This window comes from Daucus carota, chromosome 8 (assembly GCF_001625215.2).
Source record: "Daucus carota subsp. sativus chromosome 8, DH1 v3.0, whole genome shotgun sequence".
Classification (NCBI taxonomy): Eukaryota; Viridiplantae; Streptophyta; class Magnoliopsida; order Apiales; family Apiaceae; genus Daucus; species Daucus carota.
The window spans coordinates 32,901,485-32,912,044 of NC_030388.2; the positions used below are offsets into that span (position 1 = coordinate 32,901,485).

At 38.0% G+C, this 10,560-nt stretch overlaps 2 long non-coding RNA genes across 4 annotated transcripts; both read left to right on the plus strand.

Annotated features, from left to right (window-relative positions):
- The first annotated feature begins 1,755 nt into the window (after positions 1–1,755).
- Positions 1,756–4,999, plus strand: LOC135148198 (uncharacterized). 2 transcript variants are annotated; one of them, XR_010286100.1, is made up of 3 exons: positions 1,756–4,318; positions 4,428–4,676; positions 4,777–4,999. It is a non-coding gene; the product is annotated as an uncharacterized LOC135148198 (long non-coding RNA). The 2 variants fall into 2 exon arrangements; XR_010286099.1 differs by having other exon boundaries at positions 1,756–4,676.
- A 377-nt stretch (positions 5,000–5,376) lies between these two features.
- On the plus strand, positions 5,377–10,372 carry LOC108197490 (uncharacterized). 2 transcript variants are annotated; one of them, XR_010286458.1, is made up of 4 exons: positions 5,377–6,714; positions 9,831–9,882; positions 10,031–10,146; positions 10,237–10,372. It is a non-coding gene; the product is annotated as an uncharacterized LOC108197490 (long non-coding RNA). The 2 variants fall into 2 exon arrangements; XR_001802016.2 differs by having other exon boundaries at positions 10,031–10,372.
- The last annotated feature ends 188 nt before the right edge of the window (positions 10,373–10,560 follow it).

Sequence of the window (10,560 nt, forward strand, 5' to 3'; positions counted from 1 at the left end):
TATCCGCGACCTCCGGAGCCATTTCCCTATACTGACTCTTAAGAGGGAAAGGAGGCCGGGTAACCGATAACTCACGAAATCGATAGTCAAAATCCTCCTTACTATAAGGACCCGGTGGCCCGTTGGGATGCTTAACCCTATAAAATCCTGCCATATTGGCGTAAAAACCCTTCTCATCCACAAGAGGGCCCTTAGTAATAAAATAAGACCTGGAGTCACACCAGACGCCCTCGGGGGACATTAAAACCTGCCGCCCGACAGCCTCCTTAACTTTCTGGAACTCGGAGATAACCCCAGAAGACGAAGCCTCCCTTTCAGACATTTTAACCCGGGCTCGCGCGGCAAGGGTCTGAACTTCGTCGGATTCAGTATCGCTAGAGAACTCCCCGGGGACGGCCGAGTAAGCAATAATCGCTTGTCTTGGCCTTTTAGAGAGGCGGACCCGGGCACGATGAGCAAGGGCGTGAAACCCGTCCGATTCACTATCACTGGAAGACTCTTCAAAAACCACCGAAGGGATCCGGACCATAGACCTAAATAAAGAAGCAATCCGGGTCAATTTTAAAGGAAGAAAATTCACACAAATTGTTGCAAGTTTTATTTAGGTCCGGATCCCAGCCTAATTCTGTGTGAAAAACATACCAAAGGGAAAACAAAAAACAAGCACACCATAAGCTAAAAGAGCTACCCGGGTCCAGCTTGCACTACAAAAATCTTACAAACCAACCCGGGGCCACTACGGCGGGAAGAGAGTACCAGATATTAGAAACGCGACCGGGCCCAATATATGCTACAGCGGCGTAAAAATCTTCACAAGTCAGGAAGCTACAGGAATATCAACACATCTACCCGGGCTCACCATTAAAACACATACACCATATCCTATGAACCTACCCGGGCCCTCTCTTTCTTCAAATTTATGTGGGGGGAAGGATACAACATACTAGGAAAACACCCGGGTCCTATGTACATACTATAGCGCAAAAAGTTCTAAGTACGAAACAAAACACCCAAAGGCCCTACCCGGACCTCACATACGTACCCGGGTCGCGAACCCTTCCCTCCGCAAGACTGAACACAACCTACAAACACCTAAGAAACGGCTAAGTCCCAAAACTACCCAACCCGGGCACAACCACCATACCCGGGTTCAGTCCAAACCCCTGGAAGACCAAAAGCCACAAACAGTTTATAAGTTATTTCAAACAAAAATCCAAGATCAAAACCCAAACCCCACCGATATATACATGCATATACACACAACAAAAACTCAAGAACACAATGGTGGTTCTTCAACTCAAACCCAGAAACAAAAACCAAAACCAAACACATTCGACCGTCAAAACCCAAGAAATACAAGCGACAAAACCCAAAACTAAACTATACATGGCGAAACAACAACGGAAAAAGCAACCGAAAGCAGGCATTTCGAAAGAAAAATTCAAGCAAGTAACAGCAGTACAGTGAACGGAAAAGGCGAAGAAAAAGAAAAGAGTCACCGCTTACCGGAAATAGCGACGGAAACAGAGAAGTAAAGCAGGCGGCGACACTCGAGTCCCGGCGAGAGATAGCAAACAGCAAAAACTCGAGGCGATTTTTGAAGCGAAGCGGAGAGAGCGAAAGTAAAAGTAAAAAATGAAAGAGTGAGACGGGGGTTATATTTATAACCGTACCGCCAGGCCACGTGGCACTCTCCTATTGGCTGTGTAACAATTATTACAGCCGTTTATTATTACTCTTCCTCAAAAGACGCGTCAGTACAACTTCCGAGACACACAACCCCTTCAAATTCTACACCTCTCAACCGCTTCGCCATCCCTCGACCCGAGTCCACAAACTTCTACCCGGATCTACCCGGGCGGGAGGGCAAACACAAAACTTCTACCTCTACCCGGATCTACCCGGGAAGGGGGGCAAACACAAACCTCTACCCCTACCCGGATATACCCGGGCAGGGGGGCAAACACAAAACCCCGAACCTACCCGGATCCACTCAGCCGGAGGAGCAAAAGCAAAAACTCCACCTTACTCCCTCACATAGAGAATCTATGTAAGAGAGTGGGGGGCAAATGATATGGGGTAACCCGGGTTGTCCATACTCGGGCCCGCACAAGGACCATGGTCCCCGAAAGGCACAACATCACGATCCTACCAGGATACACCACCCGGGAGGGGTATTGGACCAGGGTATGACTTAACCATACCTCTCGACCGGGGCCCATACATGTACCAGCCGACACTTGCTGCACAAGGCACAGACTGACACGATAAAGACAAACATAACGGTCAACTACTGGCGATAGAGACAAGCCAGGGAACATTCCAAAATACTACTCCCACGCTGACACCTGGACACGTGTAGGGGATCAAACCCCTACACGTGTAGGACCAGGATCCAGGTACGCACCCTTGAACCCTAATCCTTGGCCTATAAATAGACCAAGGATCAAGAGTCCAAGGGTAACTTCACTCTCTACACTCATTTCTCTGCACACACTTAAGCACTCACCATACATATAAACACAAAAGCCACCAGCCACCATGCAACCACCATACACCACCTTCACCCACCACATATAGATAACATACTTTCTCTAATCTTTATCCTTCCGAAACCTACGCTTACTCTCACGCCGGAGGCACCGCGGGGACAAAACCCCCCTCCGGTGTTGTTTTGTAGGCTCCCATCCAGCAGCTACACCGCGGAACCACCAGTCACGACGGAGGAAGGACCGGGATCGGAGATTGGCGTTATCAGGGCTCTTCAAGAAAGCCGAGGAGCTTTCTATTCTTTGTGACGTTGATGTTGCCATCATCATCCTCTCTACGAGCAAGCTCGTTCAGTACTCCAGCTAGGGGTGATCAAAAAACCGCCCAACCCGCATAAACCGCCCGCACCGCACCAAACCGCACCACAAAACGCGGTTTTTAATTTTCGTGGTGCGGTTGCGGTTTGATTTTTTCACAAACCGCGCGGTGTGGTGCGGGTTGCGGTTTGACATATTGCTAGTGCGGTTTAAACCGCACCGCACCGCACCATGGTATTATAATATATATATTAATATATTAGTGATTGTCAAATAAAATAAAATTATATATATATATATGTTTTTTATAATTATGTCAAATAAAATTATATTATGTTAAATTATATTATATATTTTATATCTTGTTAAACAATAGCTAATTATTATTTTATCAATCTCGCATTACCATTATATTACCATTATACCAAATTTGTATGATATGATTATATTATTATAATATGTTTCTTAGTACTCATATTTATTATTATATTTACACTTTTATGTGCATTATTTTTGTAGTTGTAGTTCTGAAATGATAAATATCATATAAATTCATTACAAGAAAAAATTTTAGTTATTTTATATTTAAATTTTATTACTAACTTCAACTAAAAATATTTATTCTTAAACATACACAAACCGCACAAATCGCACCGCACCACACCGCATTTTTGTGGTGCGGTTTACGTGGTTTTTATCCTAGCGCGGTGCGGTTGCGGTTTAAGTTTTCAAGCAAACCGCATACGCGGTTTGGTTTGCGGTTTTGATGAAAAACCGCACCGCCCGCACCGCGATCACCCCTAACTCCAGCTGCAGGTTCTCTCTATACAAATATTCTAAACAAATTTAAGTTGTTGCTGAGTATAGATATCTCTTTTGCTATTGTAAAATATCATGTACATTATTCAAGTTGTTGCTGAGTATAGATATCTCTTTCGCTGCTAGCTAGTACAATAAAAGTGAGCCAGAGTTTCGTAAAGGTCCAGGAGGTCTTGACCGGACAGGTAGTCTCTGGCTAGACATGGATGGATAGCACATTATCTGAATCATACTCAGAGATAGATTTTAATATACATGGACGTCATGAAAGTGCTGTAATATGAAAGTTTCTGTATGAATCGCGATTATAGAATTTCCTAATGGTATAGGACCCTTAACACAATCTTAGAGAATTAGAACACTGTGATGCAGCCAGCAGAGAAATTAAAGCAGAGAAATAATGATATCTTAGCACTTGCCAGATATTATTAAAACAGGGAGATGAGAGGAGAAGATCTCCGAGGTATGAATATAGAAGAGTTAGAGCAGCTAGAGAAGTCTTTTGAAGACGGATTAAGACGCCTCATAAAGAATATAGCAAGGATCGTTTTTTGCCATAAACATAAATACCTCATTGTGGAACTACACTAATAGCTTCTCTCTTTTTTCAAGAACAAACTGATAATACCTCTGATTCTAACTTCCCTTAGGCTGAAAAGATTATGACATCGATCGAGTCTCTGCAACAACAGGTTAGCATAAAACATTTCTGGTGAAGAGAACACATATTAAGTTACAGTTGAGAGAAAATTTTGCATCCCGTTTGTACCGCTTTTCATGATACTTTTTAAATGTATGCAGGGAATGCAACTAAGGGAGTAAAAAAATAGACCAAGACATCATGTAAAAGTTCTCTTTATCCCTGTCTACACAATTCCCCTCTCCTTTATGTATCTACTTTCTGGTCATGCATAATGTTTAGTTATGCTTGCACTTGTGCTTATGAAAAAAAAGGTGCTGGGGATCACTGGAGGTGGAAAGTTAATCTCAGCTGATTCGGAAAGTGACGGTCCATCCTCCGTGTCTGCAAGCAGCTCTACTCGCCCTCGGGTAAGTTACTTAAACATGAAATCTGTGTGGTAGCTAGTGAGAGAGTCTGAAGAAAAATGAATATTGACCACAATCCTTGTTTCCTACTATTTTCTTGCAGGTTAAACTACTGAGCTGAGTGCAGCTCATTGGGTTTACAAATTTGTGAAGCATGACCAGGTATATTTGGTGGAGCTGCTGGACTGTCATGCCACTCTGCTCACACTATAAATTATGCATGGGTTTAATTTGTAGACATTTTAATCTGATCAGAGCACGTTTGTCCTGGCTTTAAACCGGGACTTGAAGCTGTATCCAATTTTAAATTGAAAAATGTTTGTTCATATAGTAAGTCAGAAGTCGGCTTAAAATTAGAAATAAGCTCTTAAAATCAGAAGTTAGTTTGATATACTTTTTCCAGCGACTTAAATTTTTTTAAAATTTTTTCTATAAAATTACCTCTAAGTCATAAGTAACAATAAAACAATTTTATCTTTAATTTTATATTTTTAATAATATTCAAGTTATTAATAAGTCAAAATAAGTTATGTTAAGTCTAAGTCATTAACTCTGCTCAGCTTTTAAATATTAAAGAAAACCCTACAATCATGTGCGATCTCTCCTATATATATCTCAACGGATCCCGCTCACTAACAGGAAATAAGGGAAATATTTTGAAATCATAGTTTGACAACTGAAATTGGGTACTCCAAAACTCACCAAATCAAACTTTTGGATATATATTTCAATATAGAGTATATAGTTATAATTGATTAAATAAGCTATGAGGAAAACAGAAAGCTAGTGCGCGGACAGTTGTAAGAGTTAGATTGATAAGTATGCCGTGGCGTACGTGTAGGGATATGCATAGTCCTGGAGATGAGTGAGAAATCGCCGCGTAGCATGTGCCATGTAGGTAGCAGCCTCAGAGGTTGAAGACCAACTCGTATATAATCATATACTATATTCCTTGCTGCTTTTCCCAAAACTAAGTGGTATCCATCCATTTTTGAGCAACAAATCTTCCTCCAGAAAAGAAAGCAGCTGTAAGTTGATATAATCCGTCCATCCATCTTTAAATATGTTTGTATACGTGGTATGTATGTTCTTAATGTTAGAAAATGGAAAATTTGAGTCATATTTTATATATGTTCTTGATGTAATTTCCGGAAACTAATAGTTGGAGGTTGTTCCTTGCTATGAGGACTTAAACTTTCGTACTTGGATCTAAGATATTTTCTTAGTGAAATCCATAAATTTATTGAGGCAAAGTTGCTCAGTTGAAATGGGTTATGTGGATTTAGTCCCACATTGATTTTGTAAAAGGATATTATGGAGTTTATATAGCATCTTGTATAAGTGTGTTTACAACTACTAATACAAGTGGAATGCTTGTGTGGCCTAGTGTTAGTAAAAACTTCTATATCTTTTTCACGTTTATTTATATAGATTATTTTATTATTAATATTAAATATATTGAGTCGAGATTATTTTAAATAATCAGACTCTGAATATATTATAAAATATTAATATTAAGTAATTTGAACAATATAAATAATGAACAAAACCTGTTTTGTTTTGTTTTTACTATTTTGTGACTTGATCCCACATCGAGTAAAATAGTAAGAGAGCAACTACTTGTCCCTATGTAAAGAGAAGGACACTTGAGATTTTTTTTAAGGGAGAATTCTCTAAGTGCCTATCTTGCAAACGTGAATTAGTTGCAAAGATTTTTTGGGCAAATTGAGAATTTTCTAAGTAGGATCTCTCAGTGCCTATCTTGCAAACGTATATGAGTTGCATAGATTTTTGGGCGAATTGAGGTGCTAGTCGTTGTTGATCGTTTCCGTGTCTGTGAGCGGTTCGGTCTGTGCTGTTTTATCCTGGGAGCGATATTGCGACACCCATCACAGCGGAGTGGGGCAATAATCACTTCAAGAACAGCCTAGTCTTCATCGAAGGGCTAGGTGACTCAGCTGTTCAGTGCTCTTTTTCGAGCGACGGTCTAAGGGCTAGGTGACTTAGCTGTTCAGTGCTCTTTTTCGAGCGTCGGTGTAAGGTACGCCTTTCTTGTCTTTTCTTGTTAATTATCAGTCGCTGATTAATTGTGTATATGATCTTCATGCATGTTATATAGTTGTGATTTTATTTGCCTGTTCTTGCTTATATAATATAACTGCTCTACACATTGTTGCTGTGATATTCACTGTTATTTTTTTCCAACACTTAATTCATACACACACATCATGTTGTCTTCAATTTCTACCATGCATGTGTTATGCAGGAGGAGGAGCGTATGTATATATTTTTCACAAGGCGGGGCATGCTTATTGCTTGCTTAATTATATATATATATTTGGCGTGCCTTGCCTTAATTCCGTGCCTCCAGATATATGGACAAAACTCCTGCCTGCATGCATGTATATCAGATTTATAATTATCAACATGTGCTTCTAACTGAAACTTTTGAATTTTATAAGATTATCGCCTTTTGTTTTGTGAAGCTCAACATAAAAATTATCAATCAGCAGAAAAATAAATATGTCCTCTTCTGATAAGCACCTATGACCATGCGTGAGCTTATGAAATTCCCATGTCTTGACTTTTTGGAGAATGACCAGAGCTTAATCTGTTGACCAGCTGCTCTCACTTCACCACAGCCCCGAGGTACAGGTGGTGAAACAGAGCAATGACGACTAAAACCATCTTAAATAGGTTACACAAAATACAACTCACACCTACTTTCAAAATCACTTTGGAAAGGCCTCTCAATGAACAAGTGTTGTTTTACAGACATAAATACCTTCATTTGAGAATGTTTATTATGTTTTGCAACAACACATATTTAATAAGTTAACACTACAGCGACACAACAGAAAAGAAAAAAAAACACATAGTTTACCCAGCAAATATAGTAGTGTAGCTGGGCTGCTAAGCAGGCATTGAGAGCTTTTAGAAACTGATTTGTTCTTCTTGTGTTTGAGATTCTGAATGGGTTAAATAGCTAATTCATCACCAACCTGGCTCGAAACTTGCAACTGAGTCATGTTGTTGAAAAAACTTTCAAACGCATCACCAAATAATTAAAAACTTTCAAAAGCATCATTCTCTGTCAGTTCCGTTAAGTAATTAACGGAAAGTTCAAAAACATTTTTTAAAACAAAATGAAAAAAATCTGAAAAACACTTAAAAAATTCAGAAAAATTTGGAGAAAAAACAAAAAATTCACAATAAATTCAAAAAATTCTGAAAAAAAATCTAAAGTTCAAAAATATTCTGAAAAAATTCAATAATCTTAAAAGAATTTGAAAAAATTTGAAAAAAATTAGGTGGCAAGTTTTTTTTTCGGGTTTTAGAAAAATTGAAAAGAATAAAAAAAAGGTTTGAAACTTTTTGTTTTCCATTTTTTTAATTTTTTGATTTTCTTTTATTTTATTCACATTTTTCAAAAAAAAATAATCAGGTTTTGTTGAATTTTTTCAGAATTTTTCATGATTTTTTCCCAATTTTTTTTTAATTTTTTTGGTTTTTTAAATTTCTTTTTTGAACTTTCCGTTAACTACTTAACGGAACTGACGGAGAATGATGATTTTGAAAGTTTTTAATTACTTGGTGATGCGTTTGAAAGTTTTTTCAACAACATTACTCAGTTGCAAGTTTCCAGTCAGGTTAGTGGTGAATTAGCTATTTAACCCGATTCTGAATAGGCTACTTACCTGCACCTGGTCCTTGAGGATGGACGTAACATATCCCTGTTTGGTCGAGAAGAATGTAATAGAACAGAATGACAATAAATCAAAGATAGTAAAGGTTTCTGGAAAAAAATGGAGTGCGAAATTGTTATGATAAAATTTAGGAAAAAATGATTATGAAAAGAAATGGTCTGAGATATTGGGTGTGTGATGTCTAAGTAAAGGACTAAAGGACCTTGAGAAATGAAATAGAAGAAGAAATAAAATTTATAAACATTTAGATGGTTTTCACCTGGATAAAATGGAATGGAAGGAGTAAGGGTGACAAAATGAAACATAAGCCGAAGTCTGACTCGAAAAAATACGAATTAGGATGGGGGGTTTTATATTTCGGATCGAGTAAATTTTTACCCGAAAAACTTGGGTCAGGTTCGGGTTGACCCATTATACCCGAAACCGACCCGAAATATTTTTATATATATATATACTATATTATGTTAATTATATTTATATTACAAATTAAATACATTTATGATATATTTACATATTATTAAAAATAATTTATTCACATATAATCTCATTAAATTATTATCTATATATTTTTCAAAATATTATAATAAATATAATTATTATTTATTACTCCCTCCATCCCATTTTAAGTGTATTGTCTTGACTTTCAACGGTCAAATTGACCAATTTTTGACCAAGCATAAAGAAAAAATCTGTTATTATTTTAAAAAACTAAAAGTTACATTTTATAGTATATTAAGTATATTGTATGTACTTTATAATGACATACTTGTTTTTACATTTAAAAATTATATTATATGTATAAATCTCAGTTAAAATTTAGTCAATTTAACCAATCAAAAATCAAACAGGACATTTAAATTGAGATGGAGGGAGCACTGTTTAGGCTCAGGGGTTAAGGGTCAAGGTATAAAGAGTCCTGCATGTATAGATAAAAAATGGACATTTACCATAGAAATGTGTGTTGTCAGGAAAGTGGCGGTGCAGAGGCCTTAAAGAGTGTGCGTAACAAGTCCCCTGCACTTTCCTCTTATTTGCATCTTCTGACTTGTGGTATATTTAATCTGTTAAACTTGTATTTCTTTCTAATGTGTGCCCAAAGGCACACAATAAACACCAAATTCTATGAAAATGAGCTATTTTGATTGGTGGAGTTGATGTGAATGCAGGGACCATTCACATTTATTATTCACCCACCAATCAAATAGAGCCATTTTTATTGGAGTTAGGGACTATTGTGTCCCTTAATCTAATAACCTCCCGAGTTGATGAGCAACTGCATTGCCGTCCTATACGTCGGCTTCACGCCGTCACTTTTCTTCGGCATTAAGTTCTAAAAATTCGTGCATTTCGGTTTTTAATGTGCATGCCTCGAACCTCAAGTTGCATTGCTTCCCTGGCCTATATAGCCAACGCAAAACCCCTGGTTTTTGACATTTTGTGGTTTGCTCAGTTGTTTGGCTGAGGACAAGAAGAATACTTGAAGAGAACAAAGGGCACAAACTGTAAGTCCATATAATTTACAACAATTTCCGTAATGCATGCATGCCTGCTTCTATTTCTTATTTATTTTGCGAGGCATTACATACAAATTAAAGCCCCGTTGCACAGGCGTACATTGACACTAGCTATTTTCTGTTTTCATTGCGATAGATCATTTATGGGGTGACATATAGTTTGTGATGAAGGTGCTATGTTAACTAATACACCAGCAGATTTCGATAGATCTAGCACACATCTACTTGCGATGGTTTTTCATCAACTCTTTAGTAAGTCTCTCTATCAACTTTTGCACTTGTATGATCCTTCTAAATATATATGTCAGGTCCTGTTTGAAATAATAGCCTTTCCTTTCTCAGACCAACTATCCAACAAAAGGCTTCGATACTAAGATTGTGCAACTAATCACAGTGTGTTCGCAAATGTATAGGCCAACTGCTTTCACACTTTGCCACCCGAGAAGTGAAGAGAACATATACTTGAGGTAGCCAGGCTTTTAATATGTAAGATTTTGTTGCAAACAATATAGTTAAACTACTGCAGTTGTCGGGGTACAAACGTAGCTAGAGGGACCTTAAAACTACACAATTCCGTGCTTCATTATCCAAAAATCCACGTAAATAAAAGCATTTGATAATAGGGAAGCACAACAAACAGCTCTTTGCTGCTGATAGAGGAACCAG